The sequence below is a fragment of the Apium graveolens genome, chromosome 5 (genome assembly GCF_009905375.1).
Source record: "Apium graveolens cultivar Ventura chromosome 5, ASM990537v1, whole genome shotgun sequence".
NCBI lineage: Eukaryota > Viridiplantae > Streptophyta > Magnoliopsida > Apiales > Apiaceae > Apium > Apium graveolens.
Genome location: NC_133651.1, coordinates 236,088,139 through 236,098,155, shown reverse-complemented (window position 1 = coordinate 236,098,155; position 10,017 = coordinate 236,088,139). Strand labels below are relative to the sequence as shown.

At 38.6% G+C, this 10,017-nt stretch overlaps 1 non-coding gene across 1 annotated transcript; it reads right to left on the bottom strand.

Moving 5' to 3' along the window:
- Positions 1 to 631: 631 nt before the first annotated feature.
- Positions 632 to 738, bottom strand: LOC141662347 (small nucleolar RNA R71). The gene has a single exon (XR_012550468.1). It is a non-coding gene; the product is annotated as a small nucleolar RNA R71 (small nucleolar RNA).
- Positions 739 to 10,017: the final 9,279 nt, after the last annotated feature.

Here is a 10,017-nt window from a genome sequence, read left to right as displayed (position 1 = left end):
TGTTTAGTTTATGTACTTACCATCATTGGTCATTAGGACTCAGTGATTAGGACGTAGTAGTTAATTATTGTTTTCGGTTGTGTTTCAGGTACTTTAGCAAGCGTTTATGCAAACTCGTTCTCGTGCTCGCAAGAGGACTTTAGATACAGCTGAGGAGACAGACGAAGTTCTTGATATTCCGTAGAAGTTAGATTTTGAGGATTCGGATTCAGAAACTGAGCAGAAAGAACCAGTAAACATGTGAGATCGTATTGTTCAAGCTGATCCAGCTCTTATGGATTTTTCTCGGCCTAAAATTGATGACATTCAGTCAAGCATCCTTCATCCGGCTATTCAAGCTAACACCTTTGAAATCAAGCCGGACACTATTCAGATGGTGCAGAATTCTGTTTCTTTTGGAGGAGCGGCAACTGAAGACCCCAACATGCACATAAGGAATTTTGTCGAGATCTGCATCACTTTTAAGTACAATGGCGTGACTGATGAGGCTATCAAGTTGAGGCTTTTCCCATTCTCACTGAGGGACAAGGCTAAAGACTGGTTACATTCTGAACCAGCTGGGTCCATCACTACGTAGCAAGATCTTGCGCAAAAGTTTCTGGTGAAGTTTTATCCGATGGCAAAGACTGCTGCTATGAGGAGTGCTCTTACTCAGTTTGCGCAGCAACCTACAGAATCTATGTGCGAGGCTTGGGAACGTTACAAGGAAATGTTGAGAAAATGTCCACATCATGGAATGCCGGATTGGATGGTGATCACTGGTTTCTATAATGATTTGGGGGCCCAATCTCGGCCCATGCTTGATGCAGCAGCTGGAGGCGCCTTATGGGCTAAAAGCTATACTGAGGCGTATAATCTTATAGAGATGATGGCTGCAAATGAGCATCAAAACCCAACTCAGAGGATGATGTCAGGCAAGGTAGCAGGTATTCTGGAAGTTGATGCAGCCATCACTATTGCAGCCCAGCTCCAAGCGCTATCAATGAAGGTTGATTCTCTGGCTACATATGGAGTTAATCAAATAGCTATGGTTTGTGAGCTTTGTGCAGGTTCTCATGCTACGGATCAGTGTTCTCTTGTCAACGAATCTGTTCAGTATGTGAATAACTATCAGCGACAACAGCAGCCTGTGCCAGTAACCTATCATCCTAACAACAGAAATCATCCAAATTTCAGCTGGGGAAATAATCAGAATGCTATTCAGCCACCATATCAGCAAGGAGTGAGTAAACAGTTTAACCCACCTGGATTCCAGCAACCACAGCAGTATGCTATAAGGCAATCATATCCTCAACAGGGAAGTACAGCTGCACCTACTAGTGCTGATTTTGAGGAACTTAAGCTGTTATGCAAGAGTCTGGAGGTTTCTATCAAGACCTTGGAAAATCAAATCGGTCAATTAGCCAATGCAGTACTCAATCGTCAACCTGGCACCCTTCCCAGTGACACGGAAGTACCAGGCAGGAAGGAAGCTAAAGAGCAAGTCAAGGCTATTACCTTAAGGTCTGGAAAAGTTGCTGATGCTGAAAAGGCAAAAGAAGGAGAAACTGAAATTAGAGATGAAGAATCTAAGCAAAAGGAGAAAGCGGCGGAGCCAAGGAAGACTACTGTTGAATACACTCTACCTGAGCCTAATACAGGGGAGAAACAGCTCTATCCTCCACCACCTTTTCCTAAGAGATTGCAGCAACAAAAGCTGGATAGACAGTTCGGGAAATTTCTAGAGGTGTTCAAGAAACTTCACATCAATATACCTTTCGCTGAGGCTCTGGAGCAAATGCCTAGTTATGCGAAGTTTATGAAGACTATTCTTTCAAGGAAGGTGAAACTGGATGACCTTGAAACCGTTGCTCTCACGGAAGAATACAGCGCTGTTCTGCAGTAAAAGTTACCACCAAAACTGAAAGATCCAGGAAGCTTCACCATACCTTGCACCATTGGCAATCTGACTTTTGACAAGTGCCTTTGTGATTTGGGAGCAAGCATTAATCTGATGCCGTTGTCGATCTTTAAAAAGCTGGATCTGCCTGATCCAAAACCCACATACATGTCGCTACAATTGGCTGATCGTTCCATTACTTACCCAAGGGGCATAGTGGAGGATGTGCTCGTCAAGGTGGATAAGCTCTTCTTTCCTGCAGATTTTGTTATTCTGGATTTTGAGGAAGATAAGAAGATTCCCATAATCTTGGGAAGGCCTTTCTTGGCTATTGGCCGTACCTTGATAGATGTGCAAAAAGGTGAACTTACTATGCGGGTACAAGATCAGGATGTGACCTTCAACGTATTCAAGGCAATGAAATTCCCTACAGAAGATGAGGAGTGCTTAAAAGTGGATGTGATTGATTCTGCGGTTACTTCGGAACTCGATCGCATGCTAATGTCTGATGCATTGGAAAAGGCCTTAGTGGGGGATTTTGACAGCGATGATGAAGATGGCAACGAGCAATTACAATATCTGAACGCTTCTCCCTGGAAGCGAAAGCTGGACATACCGTTTGAATCTCTTGGTACTTCTGACCTTAAGAATGCTGAAGGAAAGCTCAAACCATCAATAGAGGAAGCACCTACCTTGGAGCTCAAGCCATTACCTGAACACTTGAGGTATGCTTTTTTAGGTGATTCATCTACGTTACCTGTTATTATTTCATCTGACCTTTCAGGTAGTGAGGAAGACAAGCTCTTAAGGATTTTGAGAGAATTCAAATCGGCTATTGGATGGACCATAGCAGACATCAAGGGGATAAGTCCTTCATATTGTATACATAAAATTCTGCTAGAGGAAGGTAGTAAGCCAACTGTGGAACAACAGCGAAGACTGAATCCTATCATGAAGGAGGTGGTGAAGAAAGAAATTCTGAAATGGCTAGATGCAGGCATCATTTATCCTATTTCTGACAGCTCGTGGGTGAGCCCCGTACAATGTGTACCTAAGAAAGGAGGTATCACTGTGGTCGCAAATGAAAAGAATGAGCTCATCCCCACTCGAACAGTTACAGGATGGAGAGTATGCATGGATTATAGAAAATTGAACAAAGCCACAAGGAAGGATCACTTCCCTCTTCCATTTATTGATCAGATGCTTGACAGGTTGGCGGGTCATGAGTATTTTTGGCTTCTGGATGGTTATTCAGGGTATAATCAGATTTGTATTGCACCAGAGGATCAGGAAAAGACTACCTTCACTTGTCCATTTGGCACATTTGCTTTTCGTAGAGTTTTGTTTGGGTTATGTGGCGCCCCGACCACTTTTCAGAGATGTATGATGGCTATATTCTCTGACATGATTGGAAATAATGTTGAAGTGTTCATGGATGACTTCTCCGTCTTTGGACATTCATATGATGAATGTTTGAATAATCTGCGCGCCGTACTCAAAAGATGCGTGGAAACTAATTTGGTGCTCAATTGGGAGAAATGTCATTTTATGGTGCGTGAAGGCATTATTCTTGGGCATAAGGTCTCTAACAAGGGTCTGGAGGTGGACAAGGCCAAGGTGGGAGTCATTGAAAATCTTCCCCCACCTAATTCTGTGAAAGGAATCCGTAGTTTTCTTGGTCATGCGGATTTTTATCGGCGATTCATCAAGGACTTTTCAAAGATATCTAAGCCGTTGTGTAATTTGCTTGAGAAAGATGTGCTTTTCAAATTTGATGATGAATGTTTGGCAGCATTCGAGACTCTCAAGAAGAGTTTGATCACTGCACCAGTTATTACAGCACCAGATTGGACAGAACCGTTTGAGATGATGCGTGATGTAAGTGATTATACGGTAGGTGCAGTTCTGGGACAGCGCAAGAAAAATCTCTTCCATGTGGTCTACTATGCGAGTAAGACTTTAAATGGGGCCCAATTGAACTACACCACTACTGAGAAGGAGCTTTTAGCTATAGTCTTTGGTTTCGAGAAATTTCGATCTTATCTACTTGGTACGAAAGTAACAGTATTCACTGATCATGCGGCTATTCGCTATCTAGTTTCCAAGAAGGATTCGAAGCCGAGACTCATTCGTTGGGTGCTTTTACTTCAGGAATTTGAGTTAGAGATCAAGGATAGGAAAGGTACTGAGAATCAAGTAGCTGACCATCTCTCTAGGTTGGAGAATCACGATTCTACTTCACAAAATAGGACGTTAATCAATGAATCTTTTCCGGATGAGCAGTTGTTCGCAGTTCAGGAGGAAGAACCATGGTTTGCAGATATTATAAACTATCTCGTCAGCAATATAATGCCTCCTAATTTGACATCCGCTCAAAAGAAGAAGTTTCTGCATGAGGTGAAGTGGTATATGTGGGATGAACCATATTTGTTTAGACAGGGAGCTGACCAGATCATCAGGAAATGTATCCCGTTCTGTGAGACGGAGGGGATATTACGAGACTGCCATTCCACGGTTTATGGTGGACACTATGGTGGTGAGAAGACGGCAGCTCGTATTCTGCAAGCAGGTTTTTTTGGCCTACTTTGTTCAAGGATTCTCATCAGTTTGTTTTAAGGTGTGATCGTTGCCAAAGAGTGGGAAATTTGACAAAGAAGGATGAGATGCCATTAAATGTGATGCTTGAAGTCGAGGTCTTTGATGTTAGGGGAATCGATTTTATGAGGCCTTTTATCTCGTCTTGCAATAATCAATACATCTTGCTAGCAGTCGATTATGTCTCAAAATGGGTAGAAGTTAAAGCTTTACCGACAAATGATGCAAAGGCAGTGCTAAATTTTCTTCATAAGCAAATTTTCACAAGGTTTGGAACACCTCGGGTAATCATAAGTGATGAAGGATCGCATTTCTGCAACCGTAAGTTCACTTCTATGATGCAGCATTATAATGTGAATCATCGAGTAGCTACTGCCTATCATCCGCAAACAAATGGTCAAGCGGAAGTATCTAACAGAGAGATAAAGCGCATTCTAGAGAAGGTTGTTTGTCCGTCAAGGAAGGATTGGTCTTTAAAGCTCGATGAAGCTGTTTGGGCTTACAGAACAGCATACAAAACTCCACTTGGTATGTCACCGTTTCAGTTGGTGTACGGTAAGAGATGTTGTAATAACCCCAATTTTTGGAGATTTTGGAAACCCGGATGAATAGTAACTTTTGCTGACAATGCTGATTAAGAAAAATTATCAGACCACGATATATAGGAGTACTGTTATGGAAATTCTAAGATCATATTAGTATTCCATAAAGAAAATAAGTGTATGTAAAAGCTGTCGGATTTTGAAAACGAGCACTTTTATTTTTCCCCGAGATTTCCACCAGACATTAAGGGATTTAAGAGAATTAATATTAAGATGAAGGATTTTAAATTCAAGGATTATAAAGGAGAATTAATTTAGGTATTTAAAATACCAAGAAGATTTTATCAATAAAACCATTAAGGTATTTAACCAAACGATCAACGAGATTGAGTGATAACCAGACAAAGAAATGAATAACGACTCTTGTAAATACCTTTGCAAGTGGCAAGGCAAGTGGATGGTTGATCAAACAAGAAACCAGGTGATAGTTAGGAAGGAATGGCTAGTTAATTATATAGTTAACTAGGGATGATCTCATCTCACCACAAATCACCAACACATGGCAAATGGTGAGATCATCTTCCACTAACTCATTTGTTTATTATTAACCTAGCAAAATATCAAGACAACCCATCATTATCCACCACATTATTCCACCAACACAAGAAAGCAAAAGCATTTCCTCCCCCATTTCCATTGCTCTCGGCCAAAACAGAACCATCACACTAAAACTGCTGTATCTCCTTCATTTCTCACTCAAATATTATGTTCTATAGCTCATTGGAAAGGTATTGAGATGGCCTACAACTCTTGTTCACAAGTCTCGTCCAAATAATCATGGTACGACCCTCATTTTTACAGTTATTTAAATCGTACTTTTAGAAACTTCAAAGCCTAACTTTGTGTTCTTGATTTCTTTGGAAAGATCAAGCTTGTAGGAGGCTCCCTAAGGCTTCCTAGCAACTTAACACCTCCCAAGGAAGGTATAAACTTCAAACCCTAGCCTTTACTTTATTTGTTAGTAAGTTTAATGGTTGGTTTTGTGAAATGAGAAGCATGGATTGTGATTATTAGTAGTTTGGTTTGATTTGGAAGTGTTTTGGTAATTGAAACTTGATTATAGTTCATAGGTCTTGATTGTGGTTGTTTGAGTTGAAAACCTTGGAGATTATGGACTGATGTGGTATGGTTTAGGTGAAGTTTTGTTGTATTGATGGTTATGAGTTGGTTGGTGGTTAATTGGAGTAGTTTAAACATCGGTAATCGCGTAAACATAGCCGTCGTAATGTCCGATTTACTTTAGACTGCTTTTGTTCATAAAATTTGGACCCGAGAACTCTCTGCTAGATTATGACCATTGCCATGTTTAGATAGTTCATGTTACGAGCTTCGTTTTGATATGTAGTTCGTTTGATTCCGATGTACGGTTTAGGAGAAACGACCGTTTTAAGTAACGGCATTTCGCGAACGAAACTTTTCCCCTCGCCTTACTTTGAAACATAGGTTAAAGACCAAAAAGGGTTAATTAGTGTATGAAACAATTATGGTAAGAGTGTTAGGCAGTTGGTAAGACACTCGCGAAGGAATCGCATTAAAACTTGTAATGGTTAAATTATAAAAAATGGTGGAGCCGAGGGTACTCGAGTGACTTAAGAGAATCAGTAAGCGCAAAGCGAGCGTTAGAGTCTAAGGTAGTTAGAGTATAGATTTACAAGTGACTTTGATTTAATTCCAACTTACTTGTTGTTTATAGGTTACCAGACTCGTCCCGAGCCTTTTATCACCCCCAGTCGCTCAGGCAAGTTTTCCACCCGTTATACTGTTGTTGTGATGTATATGTGTATATGCATGATCTTGTGATAAATGCATATTTGTTATTAGCAAATTCTTGCGATATATTGTAGCATGTGATATGGTATATATGCATGCCTGTTTCGTATTCTTGATTTATATATCTGTTGGTTCAAATGCTTATTCGTTGCATAATACCTATGCTAGAGATAAGCGGTATTTGCGTATACCCTTAGTATAGGGGATCAAAAGGTGAACTTTTTCTAAAACCGGGAGGCGAGGCTCCCGAGTATAATATATATTTATATATATATATTGATATAGTTTTTAAAACTATTAATCGAATAAGGTTTATTCGATAACTTTATTTTATTTAATGAATATTATTACGAATATTCATTCGAGGACTTATGACTCCTTTATTTTATTTAATGAATATTATTACGAATATTCATTCGAGGACTTATGACTCCTTTATTTTATTTAATGAATATTATTACGAATATTCATTCGAGGGCTTATGATTCTTTATTTTATTAAATGAATATTATTTTGAATATTCATTCGAGGGCTTATGACTTCTTTATTTTATTAAATGAATATTATTTTGAATATTCATTCGAGGGCTTATGACTTCTTTATTTTATTAAATGAATATTATTTTGAATATTCATTCGAGGACTTATGACTCCTTTTATTTTATTATTTGAATATTATTTGAATATTCATTCGAGGGCTTATGACTCTTTTATATTATTTATTGAATATTATTTGAATATTCATTCGAGGGCTTATGACTCAGTTTATATTATTTAATGAATATTATTTGAATATTCATTTGAGGATCTATGACTCCGATTATTTGCTGAGATATATTCTTTATTTTATTAAAGAATAAGGTGTCGATAATCAAACTTATCTTTGATTATTCAAATAAAGATAGTACTTTCGTATAAGTATATCTTTGGTTATTTAATACTCATTTCAAGTATAAGTTTTAATACTTCTACTTCAATTATTTTTATAAAGATTATTCTTTATGGGAATATTATTTAAATAATAATATTCAGTCATTTCTAAATATTCTGGGGACTGATTTATTTCATTAAATCAGCATTACTCCAAACACTCTTTAAAGTGTTTTCGAGTCTTCAAAATGATTTTTAAAAGTTAGAGCGGATCCCAAAACTCATTTTTATATTTAAGATCTTCCTTTTAAAGGGGATTTAAATACTCGTTCAAAACTTGAGGGATCCGGCTCAGTGGTGTATTTTACATTCGCAACGAGGTTGCTGTTTTGAGAAAACATCTTGATTACTTGCCCATCGTTCGGGAAGTAAGTTCATCTATTTGAGTCGGCATAAGCAACATGGGCTCAGTGGGCGTCCATGAAAGTGTAAGTGGCTCAGTGGGAGTCCATCAAATGCGTAAGTGGCTGAGTGGCAGTCCAGCATAAGGTCCTATTGCGGCCAGGGTGATGACCAGTGGGGAATTCGTCCATCTACTAGTAGAAAAGGTTACTTATTGGTATCTTTGCCTGATCAGCAAGATATCAGGTTTATGCCAAGGTTTTCTCCTTTCCAAATTCATTGGATATTGCAACTCTGTTTATAATTTTCATAACAGAGGTTTTCAAGGAGTGTATGAAATGTATATATAGGTGTATATATATATCGGGATTTAATGAAGTATCTCGTAACTTCATTATTTATAATGATATTCAAAGATTGAATCTATTCAAATCTTGTCTTGTAGTCTCATCTATGTGATGAACTTTTGAACTGATTATAACTTGAACGGTGGTAGTTCAAGTAATATTTGGAAAAGATATAAGTATATTGGGGTATCTTGTAACTTCATATTTTCAACTTATATCTAGTTAATGATTATCTTATGCATATCAAAGATTTTCAGAAAAATGTTGAGACAAGGGTAGATATATGAGATCACCTTGCAACGATATTTTTATACAGTTATAAACTGGAACTCTGTGTATATTATGCATGGAAGAGGACTTCCAAGATTTTGAAAAGTATATATGTATATATACTGAATATTTTGCGACTTCATCGCATTAAGATATCAAACTTGGTTCATTTCTTTTGACCAAGACTTTCATGAGTACTATGAGAAGGCTCATATATTGTAAATTATTATACATATTATTTTGGTGGGCTTGCTGCTCACCCTTGCTTTCTTCTTTCATCACACAACATCAGATAGACAAGATGAACAGGACCAAGCTCCCAATTCGCGAGCGGATAGGAAACGTTCTGCAACTTCCTATAGGCATTGAAGTCGCTGTAGCTAAGGTGGGAACTACCAATAGACTAGGCTTCAACTTTTGATGTACCAGATTTATGTATACTTATGAATTGTAATAATGGCAAAGAAAGTGTAAATTTATTCAGAAAACCTTTTAAGGTGTATTGGCAGATAATTGTGGAATAAAATGACTTGTGATTATTTTTGGATGTTCATCTCTGAGACTATAACGTGTGGTGTGTGTGTTTATTGTGGGGTCACAGTACAGAGTAGTTGATTAATTATTAAGATTGGGTGTTATTAAGGGAAATGGAACTCGTGACAACCCGGATCCCCGACCCCGGATTTGGGGGTGTTACAGAAGTGGTATCAGAGCTAAGTGTTATAAACCTCAGAGATGATGTGACGTTAAGATAATAACTAAGATAATAAGAACTCTTGCCAAGTTCATAGTCGGGCTACCTAACGTAGTACTGACAGTTAAAACCCTTATGGGAACCCTTATAAATATCGTGATAGAAGAGTAGTTCGTTATCGTATATGGTAGCGGGACTCCGAACCCTGAGGTTGGGGAGCAACAACGCGATGATGTTTTATTACTAATTGGAGATCGGATTATGGATCCGATAGAGCGTCCTAACGCAGGACCGGATGATGTTCATATTGAGGATGTAGCGGTTGAGGATGTTGTCCTAGAAGGGATTGTTGCTGAGGAGGATCCCGTGGAGGATCCTGACAAAAATGGATAAAGGACCACTGAGGAATTGATGACCATAGTTAGGGAAACTACCAGAGGTAGGATTGGCCGGTCACTACCGGAGGTTCGTTCAAGTTTGTAAAGATAGTAGCCCCTTTAACGCGGCTTACTCGTAAGACTGAGAAGTTCGAATGGACAGAGAAATGCGAGAACAACTTTTAAGAACCGAAGCAAAGGTTGGTGACGTT